Source organism: Scyliorhinus torazame, chromosome 14 (genome assembly GCF_047496885.1).
Source record: "Scyliorhinus torazame isolate Kashiwa2021f chromosome 14, sScyTor2.1, whole genome shotgun sequence".
Lineage (NCBI taxonomy): Eukaryota > Metazoa > Chordata > Chondrichthyes > Carcharhiniformes > Scyliorhinidae > Scyliorhinus > Scyliorhinus torazame.
This window is the reverse complement of record NC_092720.1, coordinates 48,707,766-48,721,233: the sequence shown is the minus strand read 5'-3', so window position 1 is coordinate 48,721,233 and position 13,468 is coordinate 48,707,766.

Sequence of the window (13,468 nt, the reverse complement as noted above, 5' to 3'; positions counted from 1 at the left end):
TAATTATGTTTAATTAGTTACCAATGCTTAATTTTTTTAATTTAGTGTAGATTCCCAACCAGCCACTCAGGTCACAGCTTTTCTGTGATGTCACTTCACCCGACACACACAATTTGAAAAAGGTATAAAAGTAAAAATGAGTAAAAATCACTTACTTACCTTCTTACCTTCTGAGTGTCTTAGATGTTCTCAGGTTCTCTCCCTGACAGAGACTGCTCCTCCACCTCCGAACCTTGACCTGCACAATGCTAATAATATAATATAATAATAATATAATATGGCACTTACCTCACATCAATGGGTCTTATTATTAGGTTAGAGGAGGAGGGCGGGTGGGAGACACTACACGTGTAGTGTCTCGAGTTTCCTCTCCACCAGAATTTATTGGTTGGGGGGGGATTCCCAGAAGTCCGTGGGTCAAAAAAAAGAAAACAGAAAAGATAGCAGGCTACCCTGCTATTTTTGTGGCCAGTCCCAACACCCCCGACAGCACTGCCCGGCCCGCAACGTGAACTGCGAAAAGGACACTTCGCCAAGGTCTGCCTGGCCAGGTCTAAGAACTCAAACTCACAGATCCGATCCACAGACTCACTGACCCACAGATCCCACAAGGTGGCAGCGTGTCTGCCGACTCCGCCTCCGCACAACACGTGCGAATCATGGGGGCCGCCACCTTGGCCATCCTTCCCCATGCGGCCGGCCACGTGCGATCCATGGGGGTCGCCATCTTGGCCACCATCTGCTACGCCGCTCGACGCGTACGACCTACACGGACAGCCATCGCGGGGCCGCCCAGCACCTCCGATCACGCCGCCGGCTACCCACAACTCAGCATGGTCACCCAGGACCTGTCGCGACCTAAGCACCTCTGGAGCTCCATGATGGCCATCCGGGTTAACGGGTACGAGACACCTTGCCTTTTCGACTCCGGGAGCACAGAGAGCTTTATTCACCCGGATCTGGTAAGACGCTGCTCGCTCCCAATATTCCCGACACAACAAACTATCTCCCTCATCTCTGGGTCACACTCGGTGTAAATCCAAGGATGCACGACTACAACCCTCGCGATACAGGGCGCTGAGTATGCTAATTTTCAACTATATGTGCTCCAGGACCTCTGCGTTCCTCTCCTTTTAGGACTCGACTCCCAGTGCAACCTCAGGAGCCTAACTCTTATGTTCGGGGGGCCCCTGCCCCCGCTCACCGTATTCAGCCTCGCGACCCTAAAAATCGACCCCCCCCCCACCTCTTCGCAAACCTCACCGCCGATTGCAAGCCAGTAGCCACCAGAAGCAGGCGGTATAGCATGCAGGACAGGATGTTCATTAGGTCCGAGGTCCAGCGTCTCTTGCGGGAGGGGATCATAGAGGCCAGCAATAGCCCCTGGAGAGCTCAGGTGGTGGTCATCAAGACCGGGGAAAAGTTCCGGATGGTGGTTGATTACAGCCAGACCATTAACCGGTTTACACAACTCGATGCGTACCCACTTCCCCGGATTGCAGACATGGTAAATCAGATCGCGCACTACCACGTGTTCTCCATGGTGGATCTGAAGTCTGCATGCCACCAGCTCCCAATCCGCCCGGAGGATCGCCGCTACACGGCGTTTGAGGCAGACGGCCGGCTTTTCCATTTCCTCCGGGTCCCCTTTGGCGTCACGTACGGGGTTTCGGTGTTCCAACGAGCGATGGACCGAATGGACCGAATGGTGAACCAGTACGGGCTGCGGGCCACGTTTCCGTACTTGGACAATGTCACCATCTGCGGCCATGATCAGCAGGACCACGACGCCAACCTCCACCGATTTCTCCAAACCGTCCAAAAGCTCAACCTCACCGATAACAAGGAGAAATGCGTTTTCCGCACAACCAGGCTAGCCATCCTCGGCTACGTCGTGGAAAACGGGGTCCTAGATTTGTGGAAATCGGCAAACACGATTGGGCGGAGAATCAGTTCCGACGCCAAAATAGCAGGGTGCTCCGATTTGATGCCAAATCACAATTCTCCATCACATCGACAGCGGTGTCAATGAATATCAGAACGCACGTATAGTAAACATGGGCGTCATTCTCCGCCGGCGGGAGTCTCCGTTTTGCCGGCGCCCAGGGGTTTCCCAACGGCGTGGGGCTGCCCCACAATGGGAAACCCCATTGACCGGCCGGTGTTACGGAGACTCCCGCCGGCCGGTCGGCGCAGAAATGTGGCGGGGCGGGTAGGAGAATTTCGCCCCTCATCTTTAGCGGGCCTGACCCAGTATTCTCCAGGGCCTCCACAATTCTCCACCTCCGATGGGCCAAGTTCCCAATGGCGCGGTTCACTTGTGCTTGAAAAAATTGTGAAACTGGCGTGTTGGCTGCTCAGGGAGAGAGAGGAGGTAGGACCGGGAGAGAGAGGAGGTAGGACCCGGAGAGGAACGACTGCAAGCTGCCAGGCTGGGCGTGGGGGGGGGTGGGGGGGGGGGGGGGGATGGTAGCGGGGGGATCTTTAATTCGATTGCGAGGCCTGGATAGAGTGGAGGTGGAGAGAATGTTTCCACTTGTAGGAAAAACTAGCAGAGAACTCAATCTCAGACAAAAGGGACGATCCTTTAAAACAGAGATGAGGAGGAATTTCTTCAGCCAGAGGGTGGTGAATCTGTGGAATTCTTTGCCGCAGTAGGCTGTGGAGTCCAAATCACTGAGTGTCTTTAAAACAGAGTGTGGTATTATAGGTATTACGATACCTAATAGGCTAAAGCACCATTGGTGGAAACTGTATGCTTTCTATTGGTTAAAATGTTTGATAGCTCCGCCCTGCTAGGCATGGTATAAGAACCAGTGCCGCCCCAGCAGTCTTCATTCTGTACCTGAGCTGCTAGGGGAAACATCTAGCTTCTTAAAGCCTTCAGTTGGACTACAACCTCGCTTTAGTGGTCATTGATCGTGCATCAATTTAATAGGCTAGATTTTTTAAGAAGAAAGGATGGAGCTCCGAATCAAGCCGGAGTGTCTGCAATTTAGCCCCAATGCGGCGAACTCAGCAGCAATCTTTAAGCACTGGCTGGCGTGTTTTAAAGGGTATCTCGGGATGGCCGAAAACGCACCCACGGGAGAGCTGAAACTGCACGTCCTGCACTCAAGGGTGAGCACGGAGATTTACACCCTCATCGAGGAAGCGGAAGACTTCGATGCAGCAATAGAGCTGCTAAAAGGACGCTATATTCGCCCAGACACCAGGTCTATGCCCGGCTTGCCACAAGGCGACAAACCCCTGGGGAATCGCTGGAGGAATTCTAAAGTGCACTCCTGGTGTTGGGAAGAAGCTGCAGCTGCCCGCAAGTTTCGGCGAGCGAACACACGGAACTCTTAGTCCGGGACGCTTTCGTGGCAGATATGCTATCTTCACAAATCCGCCAGCGTCTGTTAGAAAAGGACACCTTGGGTCTCAGGGAAGCACGGGCCCTTGCAGGCTTCCTGGACGTGGACACCAGGAACGCCCGCGCTTACGTTCCCGACCGCATGGCAGCCCCCTGGGCAGCGTGGAACCCCTCCGCGGCCGACCTCAAGACTTCCCCCTTTCCCCCACAGGCCTGCGCTGCAAGGCGGCCTGGCAACCCCGAGGGGCCCCGCTGCTACTTTTGCAGGCAGGCCAAGCAACCCCCGCCAGTGCTGCCCGGCCCGCGCATCCACCTGCAAGGGATGCGGCAAAAAGGGCCATTTCATGGGGGTATGCCAGACCCGTGCAGTTGCCGTGGTCTCCGGCGGCGAATGGGGACCGCAACCACATACTTCTCCACGGGCCCCGTGCGGCCAGCGGTCGCCGCCATCTTCATATTCCAGGGCCACGTGCGGACCCCGGGCGCCGCCATCTTGTTCCGCGGATGCCACGTTGGAGGGATGGGTGCCGCCATTTTGTGCACCCCCAGCCATGTGCGACCAATGGGAGCCGCCATCTTGGATGAACCCCCAGGACCCCAGCTCGGCTGACCACGCACTGCCCTAAGAGAACTCTCAACTTCTGCGATTAGCCTGGGTGACCCTGGATCAGTCCCGGCCTCGAACACTCTCAACTGCAACAACGACCGTATTCATCAACGGGCACGAGACGTCCTGCCTAATCGACTCTGGGAGCACGGAGAGCTTCATACACCCTGACACGGTAAGGCTCTGTTCTCACCTCATCCACCCAATTAATCACAAAATCTCCCTGGCTTCCGGTTCACACTCAGTGGAGATAAAGGGGTTTTGTGTAGCAAACCTCACTGTCCAAGGAAGGGAGTTCAGAAATTTCCCCTTATGGAGTTCCCCCTCCCTCACTGCTCCAAGGCCCTGAAATGTTGCCTAGGGTTTTTTTGCTACTATGCCCAGTGGGTCCCCAACTACGCGGACAAGGCCCATCCCCTGATCCAATCCACAGCTTTTCCCCTGTCGATAGAGGCCCGCCAGGCCTTCAGCCGCATCAAAGCAGACATTGCAAAGGACACGAAGCACACCATCGACGAATCTCTCCCCTTCCAGGTCGAGAGCGATGCGTCCGACGTAGCTCTGGCGGCCACCCTCAACTAAACGGGCAGACCCGTGGCCTTCTTCTCTCGTACCCTCCATGCTTCCGAAATCCGCCACTCCTCAGTCGAAAAGGAGGCCCAGGCCATAGTAGAAGCTGTGCGACATTGGAGGCATTACCTGGCCGGCAGGAGATTCACTCTCCTCATGGACCAACGGTCGGTTGCTTTCATGTTTGATAATGCACAGCAGGGCAAGATAAAAAACGACAAGATCTTGCGGTGGAGGATCGAACTCTCCACCTACAACTATGAGATCTTGTATCGTCCCAGGAAGCTAAACGAGCCTCCTGACGCCCTGTCCCGCGGCACATGTGCCACCGCACAAGTGGACCACCTCCGAACCCTCCACGAGGACCTCTGCCACCCGGGGGTCACTCGCCTTTTCCATTTTGTCAAGACCCGCAACCTGCCCTATTCCATCGAGGAGGTCAGGACAGCCACCAGGGACTGCCAAATCTGCGCAGAGTGCAAACCGCACTTCTACCGACCAGAGAACGCGCACCTGATAAAGGCTTCCCGTCCCTTTGAACGCCTCAGCATGGACTTCAAAGGCCCCCTCCCCTCCACCGACCACAACTCGTACTTCCTGAACGTGATTGACGAGTACTCCCGGTTCCCATTCCCCTGCCCCGACATGACCGCAACCACCGTTATCAAGGCCCTCCATAGCATCTTTGCACTGTTCGGGTTCCCCGCTTACATGCATAGTGATGGGGGGTCCTCCATTATGAGCGATGATCTGCGTCAATTCCTGCTCAGCAAGGGCATCGCCTCGAGCAGGACGACCAGTTACAACCCCCGGGGTAACGGACAGGTAGAGAGGGAGACCGGAACAGTTTGGAAGACCGTCCTACTGGCCCTACAGTCCAGGAATGTCCCAGTCTCCCGCAGCCAGGAATTCCTCCCGGATGCCCTCCACTCCATCCGGTCACTGCTTTGTACCACCACCAACCAGACACCTCACAAACGTTTCCTGGTCCTCCCTAGGGACTCCTCCTCTGGGACCTTGTTCCCGACCTGGCTGGCAGCACCCAGACCCAACCTGCTCCGAAAACACATGCAGGCGCACAAGTCGGATCCGTTGGTCGAGAGGATCCATCTGCTCCATGCTAACCCCCAGTACGCCTACATGGCGTACCCCGACAGCTGACAAGATACGGTCTCCCTATGGGATCTGCCGCCCGCCGGAACCCCACACACACCCCAGACACCAGTCCCACCCTCCCCTCTACCACAGCACCTTACAGGAGGATCGGTCCTTCCGCCGGACCCGTCTAGGCCCCCCCACCCACCGACGCCCCCAGCAGGCGCTCACTTCCCAGGTCAACCATTTTCCCCACCAGCGCTGTCTAGGGGTGCCGAAGCTGCCATGGAGATCGAAGCCACGCTCCTGGAGTCACAGACGCCCGAGCCTCCACCGGAGTCACCGCCGAAGCTCCGACGATCACAGAGGACAACCAGGGCCCCCGACCGATTGATTGCTTCATTTTAATTGTAAACTGTAAATATAAACCATCAAATGTACATAGCTATCAGAATTGTAAATAGTTACTAAACACTGTACGGAGGTATTACGGTACCTCCATAACTAATTATACCACGTTGCCATGTTTTGTAGTGGGGACACCACCCCCACCGGACTCTTTTTTAACAGGGGGTGAATGTGGTATTATAGGTATTACGGTACCTGATAGGCTAAAGCACCATTGGTGGAAACAGTATGATTTCTATTGGTTAGCATGTATGATAGCTCTGCCCTGCTGGGCGGGGTATAAGAACCAGTGCTGCCCCAGCAGTCTTCATTCTGTACCTGAGCTGCTGGGGGAAACATCTAGCTTATTAAAGCCTTCAGTTGGACGACAACCTCGCTTTAGTGGTCATTGATCGTGCATCACAGAGATAGATAGGTTCTTGATCAAAAAGGGGATATGGGGTTATGGGGAAAAGGCAGGAGAATGGGGATGAGAAATATATCAGCCATGATTGAATGGCGGAGCAGACTCGATGGGCCGAGTGGCCTAATTCTGCTCCTAGGTCTTATGGACTGGTCACCTGAAACATAAGGAGAATGGGTAACCCAGTGAAGAGATCAAGAGTCTTTTCCCATATAAAGAACTTAAACGCTGAGGTGGTATTTCTGCAGGAGACCCATTTGTGGGTGAGGGACCAGAAGGGGTGGGTAGGGCATATGCTCCACTCAGGCTTCGATGGATACTGAGGCACAGTGATTTTGATTAATAAAAGAGTGACATTTTGACTACCATGATTGTAGCTGACCCTAACAATAGGCATGCAATATGAGTTTGTCCTTGGCAGGTACTCTGGTAGTTATGGTGAATGTATATGCCCCTAACTGTAACAATGTAGCATTTATCAAAGGTTTGCTAGCCTCCATCCCTGATTTAGACACACATCGATTAGTCTTGGGTGGGGACTTGAACTGTGTTTTGGAACCTAAACTGGACCAATTGAACCCCAAATCTCTGGCTCTCTTGGGGATGCCGACAGTGCTTTGAACTTTCATGGAGCAGACGGAGAGCAGGCCAGTCGGGAATTCTGCATCCACATGATCAGGAATTCTCAATTTTCTCACATGTATGTAGTCTACTCAAGAACAGACTGTTTTCGGTTTGATAAGTTTCTGCTCCAGGGAGTCTGGGAGAAAAGCGGAATATTTGCGATAGTGATCTCTGATCACACTCCACATTTTGTAGACCTTGATCTGGGGTCAGATCCCATCCAACGGGCTCCATGGAGATGAGATGTGGCACTACTGGTGGAGAAGAGTTTCTGCAGTTACGTAGCCACGGCCATTGAGGAGTACATTAGGTTTAATAGTAGTGGATCGGTCTCTCCCTCTACACTATGGGAGGCTCTTCAGCCGGTGTAAGAGGAGAGTTGATCTCATAGAAAGTACACTAGATGGGGCAGTGAGGGAGGTTCGGCGATGTTTAGGAGGAGAGATCCTGGAAACAGACCACCGATATTCGGAGGCTCCTACCCCGGAGCTGCTTGCAATCAGGAAGTGGCTCCAGGTGCAGTCTGACTTGGTATCCACTGGAAGGGCAGTGAAGCAGCTGTGGCTGTTATGTTCGTGTACAGAGACAATTACTGAGTCGGCGTATTAAAGAACATCTAATTCAAGACTAGTTAATTTTATTATAGTATAATAAACTGTGGGTAGGAATCTAATGCTATTAAGCTGGAACTAATACAAACACACCTGACCACGACAGTTTCTCCTCAGGATTCCCCCCCAGGTTACAGTGTCACGTGCTACTACTTGCCTGACACCTAATGGTCGGAGGCTATACATAGTTCCATATACACTTGTTAATGCACCTCACTGCAATGACGTGCTAGTCAGAGTAGAAATGTCAGGATAGATAAGATGAATATGTGACTTGAGAGATGGTGCAAGAAGGAGGGATTCAAATTCCTGGAACACTGGGGGAGGCGGGACCAGTACAAACTGGACGGTCTGCACCTGGGCAGGACTGGAACCAATGTCCGAGGGAGAGTTTTGCTAGTGTTGTTGGGGAGAGTTTAAACGAATGTGTAAGGGGAATGGTAACCAATGCAGGAGGTCCGAGGGAAGTAAAGTGAGGACAGAAACAAAAGGCAGTAGAGGGAAAAGTGAAAAGCAGAGAAACCAAAGTCAAAAATCAAAAAGGGCCACAGTATAGAGTACGAAGACAATAAGATCATAAGACATAGGAGCAGAATTAGGTCACTCGGCCCATCGAGTGTGCTCCACCATTCAATCATGCCTGATGTTTTCTCATCCCCATTCTCCTGTCTTCTCCCCATAATCCCTGATCTCCTTATTAATCAAGAGCTTATCTATCTCTGTCTTAAAGACACTCAGTCATTTGGCCTCCACAGCCTTCTGTGGCAAAGAGTTCCACAGATTCACCACCCTCTGGCTGAAGAAATTCCTCCTCATCTCTGTTTTGAAGGATCGTCCCTTTAGTCTGAGATGGTGTCCTCTGGTTCTAGTTTTTCCCACAAGTGAAAACATCCTCTCTACGTCCACTCTATCCAGGCCCCGCAGTGTCCTGTAAGTTTCAATAAGATCCCCTCTCATCCTTCTAAACTCCAACGAGTACAGTGTCATGTGAGAGTACCTTGAAGAAATGGGTGTTTATAAATGGGTGTGTATAAATATCTGTAGTGAGAGTACCTTTAAGAAATGGGGTTTACGACTGCAGTGATGTCAGAGAGTGTGTGGAGCTGGGTTGTCTGTCAGCTTTTTACTTTTGTTTTAGGCTGTTTTCTGCAGAGTGTGTTTTAGTTTCATTTTCAGTGTTGGAGCTGAGGTCAGACAGAGCAGGTCTACTGCTGTTCTCTCTGCCATGAAAAGACTATCTCTTGATCATTTGGTGAACTCAGAATTATAAATGTTCTCAGTAGTGAATGTAAACCTAATGTGCTTCTGGTTAAAAAGTGTTTAAGTCATATGGATGTTAAAATGAAAGCTTAAAGGATTACTTAGTGTTGTATTCTTTGGGGGTTGTATTTGAATGTATAGTTGCTGAGATGTTCACTGTATGTTTTAAGAAGGTTAACTTGAGTTCATAGAATAAACATTGTTTTGCTTTAAAAAAAATACTTTTCCATTTCTGCTGCACCACACCTGTAGAGTCGGCCGTGTGCTCCCCATACCACAATCTATGAAAAGTTGTGGGTCAGGTGATCTCCATGATATACTTTGGGGTTCTCTAAACCCTGGCCCATAACAAATTGGGGCTTTCAGGGGATAAAAGTCTATCTATTGGATTGGCTTAGTGAACTGAAAGACAGTGAGGGGCGAGCATATTGTGGTTGCTTTTCAGGTGTGGCATTCCCGTTTAAGTAGGGAGCGTGTTGCGGACAATGGCTCTTTCAGAGGCTCTGAAGTTTTTGGGGGTGGAGACGGTCACACGCAGTACGTTACGGACAGAGACTAAAAGCAGACTTTTAGATTTGGCAAAAACATTGCAGTTAACATTACCTGACAAAATGCGAAAAGATGAGGTAATTATGGCAGTGGCTAAGCATTTAAAGTTGCCTGAGATACAGTTTGACTCATTGAAAATGGCAAAAATTCAGTTACAAATTAAACAAATGGAACATGAGAAAGAATTAAAGCAGCTTGAATACGAAAGAGAGGAAAAAGAAAGAGAGAGAGGGGAAAAAGAAAAGGAGAGAGAAGAAAGGAGAAAAGAAAGAATAGCCCTAGCAGAACAAAAAGAAAGAGAATGGGAGATACCGATCAGGGAAAAAGATAAAGGGAGAGAGTTTGAACTTCAGAAAATGGCCATGAAACATGACAGTCAGTTAAAATTGGCAGACGTAAAGGGAAACGTACAGTTGGATGATAGTGATGAGGATAGTGAGAAAGAGCGTCAAAGTCGAAGGCTTGGTGGTAATCTATTTAAATATGTCCAAGCATTGCCAAGGTTTGACGAGAAGGAGGTGGAAGCCTTTTTCATTTCATTTGAAAAGGTAGCTAAACAAATGAAATGGCCACAGGACATGTGGGTATTACTGATTCAAACAAATCTGATAGGTAGGGCTATCACTACTGGATTGCATCACTACTGGAGGAGGTATATGGGACATATGAGGAGGTGAAAAAATCCATCTTAGGTGCATATGAACTGGTGCCTAAAACCTACAGACAAAGTTTAGAAATTTAAGGAAAGAATTTTGTCAAACATACATGGAGTTTGAAAGGCTCAAACAGAGTAATTATGAAAGGTGGATAAGGGCTTTGAATTTAGACGAACCGTATGAAGCTCTCAGAGAAATTATACTTTTGGAGGAGTTTAAAAATTCAATTCCTGATGTAGTGAGAACTCATGTGGAAGAGCAGAGGGTTAAAACTGTGAGGTTTGCAGCAGAAATGGCAGATGATTATGAATTAGTTCATAAATCAAAGCTTGGTTTCCAACATCAATTCAGCCTTTGAGGGATAGAAACTGGGGACATGAGAAATACTCAAGTAGTAAAGGTAAAGGTGATCTGATGGGAGATAATAAGGAGGGTGTACCTCAGATTAAAAATGAAACCCAGGAGGGTGGAAGAGACATGAAAAGTTTCAAATGCTTTCACTGTCATAAACTAGGCCATGTAAAGTCACAGTGTTGGTGGTTGAAGAAAAGCACTGGGAAGGCTGATGTGGTAAAAGAGGATATGACAGTGGGGTTTGTGAAAGTGGCAAAGGAACACCCAAGTGAAGCGGAGGAGGTGCAAAAGATTGTACAGCCTGATCAAGAGGTGATTGATAATAAGGTGCCAGATCTCTTTAAAGAATTGACTTGTGTGGGTAAAGTTTACTCATTTTTATGAGGAGTAGTAGGTAAAGAAGTCAGAATTTTAAGAGATACGGGACCTAGTTAATCTTTAATGGTAAGAGATGAGGAGTTATGTAGTTTGGGAAGAATGTTGCCAGAAAAGGTGGTAATATGTGGAATTCAGGGTGAGAGGAGTAGTGTTCGATTCTATAAGGTAAGCTTGGAAAGTCCAGTGAAGAGTGGTGAAGTGGCAGTAGGAGTAACAGAGAAACTATCTTGTCCAGGAATACAGTTTATCTTGGGTAATGATATAGCTGGATCGCAGGTGGGAGGGATGCCTACTGTGGTTGATAAGCCAGTAGAAAATCAGACAACTGAAGGATTGAAGGATGAATATCGTGGGACTTTTCCGGATTGTGTCGTAACAAGGTCGCAAAGTCACAGGTTAAGACAAGTGGAGAGATCAAAGAGTGAAGATGCAGTTGAAGTGCAATTATCAGAAACGATTTTTGATCAGATGGTTGAAAAAGAACAAGAACAGGTGGAGGATGAGGCAGATATTTTTAGTTCAGGAAAATTGGCGGAGTTACAACAGAAAGATGTAGAAATAAAACAGATGTATCAGAAAGCATACACGGAAGAGGAATCTGAGTGGATACCAGAGTGTTATTATCGTAAAAGTGATGTCTTGATGAGAAAATGGAGACGTTTACATATGGAGGCGGATGAAAAGTGGGCAGACGTTTATCAAGTAGTATTGCCGGTAGGGTATAGAAAGGAGGTGTTGCGAGTTGCACACGAGGTACCAGTGGGAGGTCATTTGGGAATAAGGAAAACTCAAGCGAAAATACAAAAACATTTTTATTGGCCTGGATTACATAAAGATGTAGTTAAATTTTGTCAATCATGTCACACATGTCAAGTGATAGGGAAACCTCAAGCGGTGATAAAACCAGTGCCCTTAATACCCATTCCAGCATTTGAGGAACTTTTTACACGGATCCTAATTGATTGCGTAGGACTGCTTCCTAAAATGAAAAGCGGGAATCAATATCTTTTGACGATAATGGATGTGTCTACTAGGTTTCCAGAGGCCATTCCAGTACGTCATATTACAGCTAAAAAGATTGTGGAGGAGTTACTTAAATTCTTTACTAGATATGGACTACCCACAGAAATAAAATTGGATCAAGGATCAAATTTTACCTCAAGGTTATTCAAAGAAGTTATGGATAGCTTAGGAATAAAACAATTTAAATCAACTGTATACCATCCAGAATCGCAGGGAGCGTTAGAAAGGTGGCAATTGACATTAAAGACAATGTTGAGGACTTATTGTCAAGATTATCCAGAGGATTGTGATAAAGGAATTCCATTCATTCTGTTTGCAATTAGGGATGCACCTAATGAGTCAACCAAATTCAGTCCTTTTGAATTAATTTTTGGTCATGAGGTAAGATGACCACTTAAATTGATTAAGGAAAAATTGCTGAGTGAGAAATCAGAACTTACATTATTGGATTACGTGTCAAATTTTAGGGAACGATTAAACAGACCAGGTGAATTGGCTAGACAACATTTAAAAGTTGCACAAAATGTGATGAAACGGGTAGCGGACAAGAAATCCAAAGTTCGTAGTTTTGCCAGTGGAGATAAAGCTTTAGTATTGTTACCAGTGGTAGGTGAACCTTTAAAAGCTAGGTTTTGTGGACCTTATCAGATTGAAAGGAAATTAAGTGGGGTGAATTATGTGGTAAAAACACCAGGTGGAAGGAAAACCCACCGAGTGTGTCATGTGAATATGCTTAAAAGGTACTTTGAAGGGAAGGAGAGAAAAAGGAGGTTTTAATGATTCTAACTCAAAGTGACGAACCAAATCCAGATGACTGTGAATTTGACATAACTCAAATTAAATTGGAAAACGAGGATGTTCTTAAAAATTGGGATAAATTGTTGAGTTATCTTCCAGAGGAAAAACAGACTGACCTGAAAGAGCTATTGATATCACGTGGGCAAGTTTGTGGAGATAAATTGTGAAGTCCTAAAATGGCTATACATGATGTAGATGTGGGAAATGCTGTTCCAATCCAACAACAGCCATACAGACTTAACCCTTTAAAATTGGCACAGGTTAACAAAGAGATTGATTGTATGCTTAAAAATGGCATAATTGAAGTGGGTTGCAGCCAATGGAGCTCACCCATTGTGATGGTACCAAAACCAGACGGTACCCAACGGTTATGTGTGGACTATAGAAAGGTTCATGCAGTTACAAAAACTGACTCTTATCCTATCCCACGTTTGGAGGATTGCATTGAGAAAGTAGGACAATTAACTTTTATTTCCAAATTGGATTTACTTAAAGATTACTGGCAGGTACCTTTATCCGAAAGGGCGAAGGAGATTTCAGCTTTTGTGACTCCAGATGGTAGAGACCAATTCAAAGTTATGCCATTTGGCATGAAAAACGCCCCAGCCACATTTCAACGGTTAACTAACAAATTTGTTTCAGGATTACCCAATTGTGCGGTGTACATCGACGATCTGGTAATTTTCAGCCAGACATGGAAAGAACATGTAAAACATCTGATGGAGTTATTTGCTCTACTTTAGGAGGCGGGTTTGGTGGTCAACCTCGCCAAAAGAG